We start from the raw sequence: 11,727 nt of genomic DNA, 5'->3' as shown, positions 1-11,727 counted from the left end.
GATATTATTTTTTACTCGGGAATCTCGTTGCAATGAGCCACCCTCGTTTATTGTTATATACTCATTGATAATTTTGTATGTTTTGTATATAGTGACACCCACATATCAGCCGCCGCGACGCCCTGAATTTACCCTCTATATGCTGGTACAATGCTTATAGCCATTGACACGGCATCTGTCTCTTTCTACGCTACGCTCGGATTCAATATGACTAAAGTTACATTCTTCTAAAATCACGTCTAAAAAATATCGTTCTTGGGACATCATTTCATCGTAGATTTTTGGCTTTTGATGTAATCATTGATCATTAATATATTTTTTTTACTTGTAACAGTGTCCGACAATGATTTTAACGCCGTAAGGCCCAATTTGCATTCCATGGACATTCCGCTCAATCTAATTAGAACCGTTCATAAAGCGAACAAGGTTGCAATTTAAATAGGAATTTTTGTATTGTGGGCCTTAAGAGGATAAATAATTCCATTATAAATTTCTGCTTATAATTGGGAGTAGCATAACTGCTATAGTAAAATATTCAATCCCTGATGTGTGAGAGAGACGGATGCAGGTTATAAGCACTATTTAACTATGTAACCATTAACCAAGTCTAATGCAAATGCTTATTTACATTTTGTTATATATGTTGGTGTTTATAAATGTAAGTATGTATAAAGTGTCAGGCAGGCAGAGTTTTATATCGATTTCAGACAAATAACCCATATAAAGATGCAATATACATAAATCTATTGAGAGAAAGACACCTTTGATCTGAGATCGTCAGCCTGCCGACTGTATATGATTATTGCTAAGATTGTTGTGTACATATTATTGACGTGGGGTCCGCATTTCGTCGCGGTGGGCGAGCGGGATATGAATGTTGTGTTGTGTTTGTGTTGTGAGGGCTCGGTCGATGCTTTTTATTCTGTGTTATACATATATAAATACCTAACCTCTCCACACGCGCCCTAGCACACGATTCATGGGTATTTGTCTCATAAGTCTACTACTGCTTGGACAAGGTCAGCACGCATATTTCATGTTCTGTGTGAGAATATACAGTGGGTATAATGAAAATTGCTGTTATACCCACTGTATATTCTCACACAGAACACGATATTCCTGTTTTACGAAACTTTTGAATGTCATTTTTTACTGGAGAATGAGCTACTTACTTTTCCTATTTTTTTATTATCCTATTTTTAGGGTTTCGTATTAGTTTTGTATCGTTACTGTTCTAAATTAATCCCGTAAAAACGGCCACGGATGCGCACGATTGCAATGTAATATTAATCTTCGTGCGTTCCAATTAGTGAATACTATGTGTACTATAATTACTACACTATTATATGTATACGTATAATAGGTGTGGAGTTCAAAGAGTTAAAAGCGACATAACGTCTCATTGGAAATATTTAAATTTCTCTAATGATTCTTATAGTTGTACTTTGCACTACAGAACTATAATGTAAAGGTATCAAATCAAAAGGTTAAGATCCAAAGCTCGAAGAGTTCTCACAACACTTAGATGTACGCGCCTGTAGCGCTGTAGAGATTATTCGTGCCAAATATGCACCGAGTGCGATCAGAACTTGCTTTGCTCCAACACGGGCCGTAGACTCGTAGGCCCCCTGAGATCAATGCCGTACAAGCCTTTATAGGCCTCTAAGCCGCACTCACGAGGCCACTGTCATATCAGAGAGTGGATTGTGTGACTTCAAAACAGTATCGCCATCAAGGTATCGGCTAGGCCTGATAGGTCTGTAAGCACTGGTAAGCTTTCGCTTGGTGTTTCCGTTTCACCGCCTTATAGAAGAAAGAATGTAAGGGGCGATTGGCATTTCATTGCTAGTACGGTCTTAATTGACCATCGTTGAACCCTATGTATTGGCAATAAGGCTTACAAATTGTCAGTTTACAATGTGGACGATGGTCTTATACCTTTCATTACCAAATGTCAGCGTGTAGTATATAGGTTCCCTCATTGGACTAATGGCACATACAAAGTAGGACATCAACCATTGTTATTCATTTAAACCGCTAAACTACCAATTCTAAGCTTCTGTTCGAAATAATTTGTGTGAATATGACCGTTCGTCCCAGTACGTTCATAGTTTCTGTGAGCTGACCCAGCCTCGTATGTGCTGTGTACCGTCAAATAAAGAGATTTTTTAAAATAAATTTGATTTTATTAATACCTGTTTTTTTTTTTATATAGTTCTTTCCCTTTGAATGACGCATTATATTCTTGCTTGATGTTCACATTATGTAGGTAATTAATATTGAAGTATTTTTGTGCTCCTTATGTATGAGTATGTAACAATATTTATCTTTATAATAGTTATATAATATCATTGAAGTTATCGTGCACAGAGTCTAGGTAATAGAGTTTGTGCTAAATTGCTAATATATTGTTGGTCAAACCAATTTGTCGGTCAGTAAGAACCAGGAAAATTATACTCATCCTTTTCTTTTGGGTGCTAGTACTAGTGTAAGACAAAGATAGTATGATTCTCTGTGTCTATGATTGAAACGAGACAGTCCTTTGACAAACTATGCTTAAATAAGTACTTCACTCTTTGGTCTGTGCGGAAAGATAAGAGCCGTGGAATATAAGGCAAGTAATTAATTTAGGCGATTAGTACGAATTAGAATTTCTGATTCTGAATTAAGTAAGATGTTTGAAGCGCTTGAAACAAAATGGAATGGGGTTTTAAACCACACGGGACAATCAAATTCACACATACAACATCAGCGTCCACACCAAAGTCCACATGTACAAAATTTAATTAATTACCAATCCAGCATGAAGAATCGCTGGTGGCTTAGTGGTAAGAGCGCGAGCGTGCGACTTTCAAGTCGCGGGTTCAAATCCCGGCTCGTACCAATGAGTTTTTTGGAACTTATGTACGAAATATCATTTGATATTTACCAGTTGCTTTTCTGTGAAGGAAAACATCGTGAGGAAACCGGACTAATCCCAATAAGGCCTAGTTTCCCCTCTGGGTTGGAAGGTCAGACGGCAGTCGCTTTCGTAAAAACTAGTGCCTACGACAATTCTTGGGATTAGTGGTCAAGCGGACCCCAGGCTCCCATGAGCCAGTACGCAAGATGCCTTGATATAAGTGTTGCAGTACGTAGCGTAAGTATGAAGTGCTAGATTTAGCACTCGCCAAACCACCGGCCAATAACTGGTCACCCTGAACTAAAAATGAATTATATTCACCTATAAACAGAATTAAGTTTTGTATAAGGTTTCAATAACTGGCCAGCCTTCAATAACTAGCCAGCTTATACTGGCTTGTCTATACTAAAAAGAATAAAATTCTGTTTATAATATATAGATGGTCAAGAAAATCTTGTCAGTAGAAAAAGGCGCGAAATTCAAATTTTCTATGAGACGATATCCCTTCGCGCCTACATTTTTCAAATTTGGCGCCTTTTTCTACTGACAAGATCTGCTTGACCAACTATACTTATGTGAATATATTATACCCGGTCAAACAAGTTTGTCAGTAGGAAAAATGAACGAAATTCAAATTTTCTATGGGACGTTAACCCTTCGCGCCTACATTTTTTAAATTTGCTGCTCTTTTCTACTGATGGAAATTGCTTGATAGAGTATAATTCAAGTTTTTATTTTTATTTTAGCTTGGCAAAAAAGAGTAGAAATTAAAAGTGGCAACACTGTAGTGTCGTCCCGTTTTCTTAAGCTCCCTCCAGACTATGTGCGTGAATCGCGGGCAGATCGCGGGCGAAGCTGCGAACGCGAGTGTGTAGTCGATTTCGTTGTCTGCGAAAATCGACTCCACACTCGCGTTCGCGGCTTCGCGACCCGGCTCAACAGTTTTCGTGCATAAAAATGAATTATCTAGTCGTACAATATTAGGCTGAGCAATACAATACAAATGTCAAATTAAAAAAAGAACTTGTCACTTTCACCAGGGCTGTTTCACTTAGAACTACCAATATGAAGTATGGGGGGGTCTGTCTTGTCAATTATCTAGAGATGTCGCCGGTAACGGCAACAATTTTACCCCTCACCCACTTGTTTTATTTCCTGGTGCAACATTTCACGGTGCTCAGCGTTTAGTTATACGCAGAAAAAAAGCGGTGCGGTTAGTCTGTTACGGCTATCAGTATTTATGGTCTGTAAAAACGCGGAAAATTTAAAAAATATAAGCGGGATGGGTTATCGTCCCATAGACAATCAGAATTTCGCGTCTTTTTCTACTGACACAGTTGTTTGACCGGCTATACTTTTGTTATTTTTGCTACATAAAATCATATTGTACTGGCATAATGTCACTGCAATGAAATAAAAAAATACCTAAACTGTCTTTCAATTGTCTTTTTGACTTTTTACTAGGTAACCTGATTTTCAAAACAAACATTTCTGAATATCGTGACTCGTGTCTTGATTTTTAGTTTTACGGCCAACTCGGCGGCCTAGATAATGGCCGCATCTGAAAAACTTTGCTGCGTTCGGGGATGCAGCAACTCTCGTAAGTAAAATATCGAGCGGGAAAATTTAAAATGATAGTGCTAACCGGCCTGTACCGGCCCGGCGTGCGACCATGATGTGTTTTTCTGTATTTATTTGTAAACTGTCGATGTATAATAATCGCTCACGCTGATTAGTACATGCGAAATGGATTCTAAAGCGTATTTTTAATATGCAAGCATGTCAAAGAATTGTCATCATAACATGATATAATATTTATAATTCATGCTATTTTCCCGTTAGTTTTGCCTAAAACACTACTAGAGTTAGACCAAAAGAAGTCTGCAACGATTTTGATAGCACACGCAGTGCAAGTTTGACGTTTAAAATAACACTTGCACAGCGTGTGCTATGTAAATCGTTGCAGACTTTTCTTAGGTCTAACTTTACACTCAAGTCTAAACCATGAATCTAGTACCTATAACTGGATCAGGCATGAGGGGTGGGAGATATGACCGAATGGGAGAGTTTTATGTATCTTTCAGTAGGAGTAGCAGAGAAAGCGCTAATTGTTTGTCCTTGTCGCAGTATCACATTTTTATTCCCCAGCGTAAATTTAGTATGCTTTATGGTGGGCAACAAACCAATTCGCATTGCTTATGTTCTGTCCCTCACGGACGCACGCGTATAGCACATCATATATTAAGATCATCTATGCTCTAATCCAGGGCTCTCCAAACCCCAACCCGCGACGCGTTCCAATGACAAAGCATCCGGCAGCGGGAGCCCTGCTCCAGGGGTTCAGGCCTAACAGCAGAGCAACCAGATACACCTCACCTGACTCCAATGACCTGGAACCGGATGAGAACCAATTTAGCGGTCAAGGTACAACAAATAATCTATATCTATAGTTGACCCAAACCAAACGGACGACCGGGGTCGTAAAACTTCTCATACACGCTCGCATGATTGAAGGTGGGGTGAGAGAGATAGAGATATGATCCCAGTCGTCCGTTTGGTTTGGGTCTAATATAGCCTATGTGTACTTACTTGTACAAAACAGTGTGTAGTATCAATGTGTGAATGCGTTGAATTTGCTATAGTAGATAGGTAGGTAGATAGGTACCTACTAAAGCAAATTGTGTTTGTTTACACAACGTGTATTTTGAATTAGAACTTAGTTGTACTTATTAATAAATTATTGCTTACCCTGTAAGACTGTTTTCCCGAAGAAGGTCGTAAGTGCTTTAGATCCCGATGGCGCTTATAGATTGTTCCTCGTAAAAAGACGGGACATTTGTATAGGTATATTTAATTAGACTCAAATCTTTAATCGACAAACGCCAAACGATAAAAAGAAATGTATCGGGGTGATAGATGCTGCGAAAAGTCACGCACTATTTAAGTTTCGATTGGCGTTTTCTATCAACTATTGTGATCTTGGCACCCTGGGCATTCCGCTGTTATGTGTGATGAGCAAGAATTTTAATTTGGGTTCTGTACCCAAAGGGTAAAAACGGGACTCTATTACTAAGACTCCGCTGTCCGTCCTTCTGTCCGTCTGTCTGTCTGTCTGTCTATCTGTCTGTCTGCCTGTCTGTCTGTCTGTCTGTCTGTCTGTCTGCCTGTCTGTCTGTCTGTCTGTCTGTCTATCTGTCTGTCTGTCTGTCTGTCTGTCTGTCTGTCTGTCTGTCTGTCTGTCTGTCTGTCTGTCAACAGGCAATAACTCATGAACCGTGATAGCTAGACAGTTGAAATTGTCAGATAATGTATTTCTGTCGCCGCTATAACAACAAATACCAAAAACAAAATAAAATAAATATTTATGTAGGGCGCCCATACAACAATAGTGATTTTTTTTGCCATTTTTTGACATATTAAAACGCTTACGCCGCGCTCACGCCCCGCCCGGAAAACGCGCCTGTGTGACGGAACCTTTAAGTAGATGCTCACATAACGCTCATGCTCATACTTTACATACATTACTACCTGCGCCAGCTATCGGATGCCCTATGTCATTCATACAATTTTGTTAATTAAGTTAACTTAGGTAGATACAGCTAATAGGTAAGTAGGTAACGATGCGAGTTGGGTTATAAAGTTCAATAGTTATTATGGGTTAGCTTAGGTTTAGTTTTATTTATAGTTAAGTTTATTGCAATCACATTTATAACACCACAAGGATTGGTATAAGTACAGGCGCTATTTATAAGAAAGGCACTGCCATCGGAAGTTTAACTTCAGAAAGAAATCTAGGCTTTATTGTGATAAGATTTTTTTACGATATTTTTCCTCATCGAAGATGATCAGATCGTAAATATCCCTGTCCCAAAATGTGATAATGAAACTGGAAATCTTTAAAGGAACCGCGGTTCACGTGATCGTTCAGTGATATTTCGTTACTACCGGTCTATATTAACAGTAGGTAGGTATAGGTACTTGAACACTATGAAGTTCCAGGACCTGAGTGATGACCTGACGTACGTGACACGCTCTAGAGACGCTTACCAAAGCCGGGCGCCTTCGGCGCCCTCATACTCAGCTCATAGCGTCGGGCGTACGAGGCCCGCTGTATGCATTCCAGCCGGTCCTGATGTTCATGCATGATTTATGATGGCGTGCATATCCAAATCCATGCCATTATTGCAGCTTTCTAGCACTAACGATCACGGAGGTAAAGTATAAAGTATACAGTTTGTCAAAATCCATTTTTGATGATGGGATCGATGAGGAAATGAGGGAACTCTTTAAATATTATAGGCTTACATTTAGTGATTTTTATTATTGTACAAAAAGTAACATAAAACAAGAAAAAACACACATCATTTGTACAAATGCGAACATACTCGTATATCTCTTTCAGGGATCTTTCCAGTTAATCTTAATGGTGTAATGTTGGCCCACGATGGGAACATAAGAAAATCAAGAAAGTGCGATAAGTGCAGGGGGGCAATTTCAACTGCGGGAAATTTCAACTAATGGAAATATAGGGTCATTGCGCTAGTTTTCGTCCGTGCTCTAGTTTTCGTCCACTTGACAGAAAAGCAAATAATAATATATATGTATTTGATTTTTAATTTTCTAAATGCGAAATATCATTTTTATGTAGACAGATATATTGTTTTGACATTAAGGATTGCAATACGTACAAATTTGTGCACTAATGTAGGTTTATATTCAAATTTCATCAAGTGGACGAAAACTAGATCTGGACGAAAACTAACACACCTACCCTATTCCATGTTTTACATTATTAACTACAGTGCTTATTATTATTATTTTACATTATGAACTATCAAACTCTGACTTCAGTGTCTGAGGTATGTTCATATGGGGGTTAGTTTTAGATGGTTTTAGTTAGTTGACAACACAGACAAAACATCCTCCAGACTTAGCATAGTCGCGCTACCCCCTCTGCCACGCATACGGTAATTTTACTCCATGTTCGAGTCGAAAGTGTCTTTGAACGGACCAATCACGGCACGGGACTTTGCTCACCTCGTCCCGCGCACCCCCGCATTTTTAACCGACTTCCTTGGCATCATCGGTTGCATGAAATAATTGCTCTGAACTCGGTCTAGAGAATTCCTAGTCTATGGTTGAGCACAAACCATTTCGTATTTAGGTGGCGCACCGCAGTCCAGCATATCTAGAGTCTTCAAAAGGCGAGTGGGCGGACAGGAGGACGCCTACACCGACCGGTCGGGACGCAGTACGGCAGTACGGCGAAATCAGCAGGGAACAGTTCCGAATCATGTACGAATCATCGTCATAATTATTATTGTAGCTTTGGCTTACAAGGAAGGGTACCCAACTCGTCAGCTCCGATTTGATTAATTTTTATATATGTTATAGAGTAGTCTAAAATAACGGACACGTATTTTTTTTTAGCTGCCCATAAGTACTCAACTTCCTGGGAGAAATTGGCCTCCAAAGTACTGAAAAGTGACAAAACGCTCTAACTCCTGAGTTTTGTTCAAGCAAATTTCTAGTTAATTACTGGTTTGAATATATGTTGAAGAACATGAAAAAATAATGGACACGTGTTTTGCTATTTGGGCTCAAATTCATATTTTACAAAAAAAACACACTTCAAAATTTCATACTTGTCATCGTTTCACGCGCTTCACTTCAATACCGTGTGTTCACTTCGCCCGCCCGGCGCCGCCAACACGTTGCCGCGCGCCTAACAGGGTATTCAAATATTTCAAATGTACACTTTTAGGATCTTTGATGTTTCAAAATATGCTAGGACTTAATGTCCAAACCGGTTTACAACCATGATAACATTGATAACATTTTCTTCACTACCGGGAAGTTTTTAGTTTTCATGATAAAAAAAACGAAAAGATAACTAACGTGAAGTTCGAGTGAAAGGATAAGAATTATGAAACTTTGAAGTGTGTTTTTTTTTGTAAAATATGAGTTTGAGTCGAAATAACAAAACACGTGTCCAGTATTTTTTCATGTTCTGTAACGTATATGCAAACCAGTAGGTAATTAACTTGAAATTTGCTTGAATAAAACTCTCTACAGAAGTTAGAGCGTTTTGTCACTTTTCAGTACTTTGGAGGCCAATTTCTCCCAGGAAGTTGAGTATGGGCAGCTAAACAAAACACGTGTCCGTTATTTTAGACTACTCTATAACATATATAAAAATTAATCAAATCGGAGCTGACGAGTTGGGTACCCTTCCTTGTTAGAAAACAGCGTTTTATATTAATTGTAACAGTTTTTGTAAAAAGGATATATAGTATTTAAAAAGTGGGCTAGGTAAGGCACTATATGGGCCTTACATGGGTCATTAGTTACCTAAATATACTCCGGTAAACCAGCTTTGTTATTAGCAGCAGTAGAACAAGGCGACAAATTTGAAAAATTTAGAATTCCATACAAATTTCCAATTTCGCGCTTTTTTTTACTGCCAAAGTTGGTTTGGCTTAGTATAGTTAAGGCATCAATCAAATTAATAAAACCGATAGACTACAGTAAGTTTAAATACCTACCTACTTATAACATAAGACAAGCCCCGAGCAAATCTGCTTTTAAGAGGATGCTGCATAAACATCTGCTGAAACAAGAGTATGAGTAGGTAGTATCCATCGTAATATATTAGTATGTATGTGAGAATTATGTAGTAGTATATTCATTGTATATATTTTATTATTTTTATCTGTGTATTGTATATGTAGTTTATTATGTTTTTCAGTTGTTTGCAATAGTTCCTAATTGAATTCTCTTACTCTTCTTCTTGCACCATTTTTACTACATCTCTGTTTAGCCCTATGGTTGACTGGTAGAGAATGCCTTTAGGCATTAAGTCCGCCATTTGTACATTTTATTTGTATTTTGTGCAATAAAGTTTAAATAAATAAATAAATAAAATAATAACCGTAATACCTATCATAAAAGTAGGTACGAAAATAGATTAGAAGTTTGTTAGTAATAATACCTGCTTAAGTTAGTTTGGTACCTAGTAATTTGTAAAGATAGATAAAGCAAATGAGAAATAGTCCTTAAATATAACGGAATAACCAGTTAATTTGTTACCTAATGAAAATATGTAAGATAACTTGCTGTGCTTGTATATAGGCGGTATCTGTACCTATGAGGTGAACAACAAACAAAGTGTCAGACAATCGATTCTGGAGTGGTGGATAACGTGAGAAAGAAGAAGAATAATGCAATCAAGTCAAATTGAGATCATAGTACCTAGGCCTAGCACAGGACGGATACGACAACAGCATCTCGCCTCGCTCGCGAGACAAGACTACCCGTCTTTTTCAAATTAAGTACTTATGTATTTATATAAATAGGTTGAAGCGAGACACAGCGATCGGACCTTTCGTTTCCATCTATGGTTGTCGCTGCCGTCGTCGCCAGTCGCTCAATGACGTGGTCGAGCCGTAAGTCCTTTATGCCAATTTCCGCATTATAAAAATTTCCAAAATTTGGATCGATAAAAAAAACTACTAATCCAGTAAACTTGTCGAATTTTGTAACGTGGCTCTTCTGCGTCAAATCCGGTAATAGTTATATAGAGGTTCACAATTCCTTTATTTAGTTTCGTTTATATATAGCCTATAGCCCTTTTCGATCGACCGAGCAAAGCAAAGCAAAGTTCTTACATTCAACTTGGAACTCACGGGCCACACGGCTGGCTGCACTTTCGCCTTGGATTTTATCAACGATCGGCCAAATGTCGCAGGTAGTAACGTGAAATCCAACATTTGACTAAATGTGTAAACCTGCAAATTCCAGAGGGAGTAATACTACCGACGCCAGTCCACCTGTGGCTCCGGAGAGCACACAGTACTGCCCTGCTGATCCTGGCCGTCCTGGGACGCGGCGCCTGTGACGTCCCACCGAGACCTACGCGCACACTCCACCACAGCGCCGCGCCGTGCAGAGAACGTGCCACTCTTTTTAACCAGGTCACATCAATTGGCTAATACCTTAATAATAAAACAAGTAATAAAATTAAGAAACTAAAACTGAAAATTACAAAATAACTTTTACAAAATACAATATCCAACTTTCAAAAATGCTAGAAAGATCTTAGGGAGCGACTACTAGTTACACTTTAAGACTTGACTTTGGTTTAATTTCTAGGCTCTTCTAGCTCCATAACACCTTCATCGAATCTGTAGGTACGGTCAACCAAGAAAGTGATCTACCACTTTTCGACTCTATCAATCAGATGATAGAGTCGAAAAGTGGTAGACCACTTTCTTGGCTGACTGTACATAGGCAGGGTAAGTGGACTGTTGTTTGATCAGCCTAATCCAAAGGATTAAATAATAAATATTATATGACAATAATTACACAGATCGACATAGTTCCACAGTAAGCTCAATGAGGCTTGTGTTGTGGGTACTAGACCACGATATATATAATATACACAAATATATACCTATATAAATACTTATATACTTACATAGAAACATCCATAACTCAGGAACAAATATGCATTATTGCGATAAGTTAAGTTTTCTTACTATTAAGTTATTCCTTATCGAAGAGATCGTAAACCATTGTACTGATGTGACTTTAAACCCTGACGATGGAACTGGAACTGTTTAAAGGAAACGTGGCCGTCATTTCAGGCCGTGCTGGTGAATCGAACGATCACAGTGATAAGCATATACATCGGATTCTAGGGGGCAAATTGTATGACGGGATCCCTATCCGTCATACAATTTGCCCCCTAGAATCCGATGTTTGGTGATAAGTGTACCTAACTTTGCTATCAAGATCTATAAGTACTTACTTTTTAGATTTTTTAC

At 38.5% G+C, this 11,727-nt stretch overlaps 1 long non-coding RNA gene across 1 annotated transcript; it reads left to right on the top strand.

The window, feature by feature from the left end:
- Positions 1-4,361: 4,361 nt before the first annotated feature.
- LOC134795094 (uncharacterized) lies at positions 4,362-8,120 on the top strand. Its single transcript, XR_010144788.1, has 3 exons — positions 4,362-4,502; positions 5,170-5,326; positions 8,067-8,120. It is a non-coding gene; the product is annotated as an uncharacterized LOC134795094 (long non-coding RNA).
- The last annotated feature ends 3,607 nt before the right edge of the window (positions 8,121-11,727 follow it).

The sequence above is a fragment of the Cydia splendana genome, chromosome 11 (assembly GCF_910591565.1).
Source record: "Cydia splendana chromosome 11, ilCydSple1.2, whole genome shotgun sequence".
Classification (NCBI taxonomy): domain Eukaryota; kingdom Metazoa; phylum Arthropoda; class Insecta; order Lepidoptera; family Tortricidae; genus Cydia; species Cydia splendana.
This window is presented reverse-complemented; position numbering and strand designations above follow the sequence as displayed.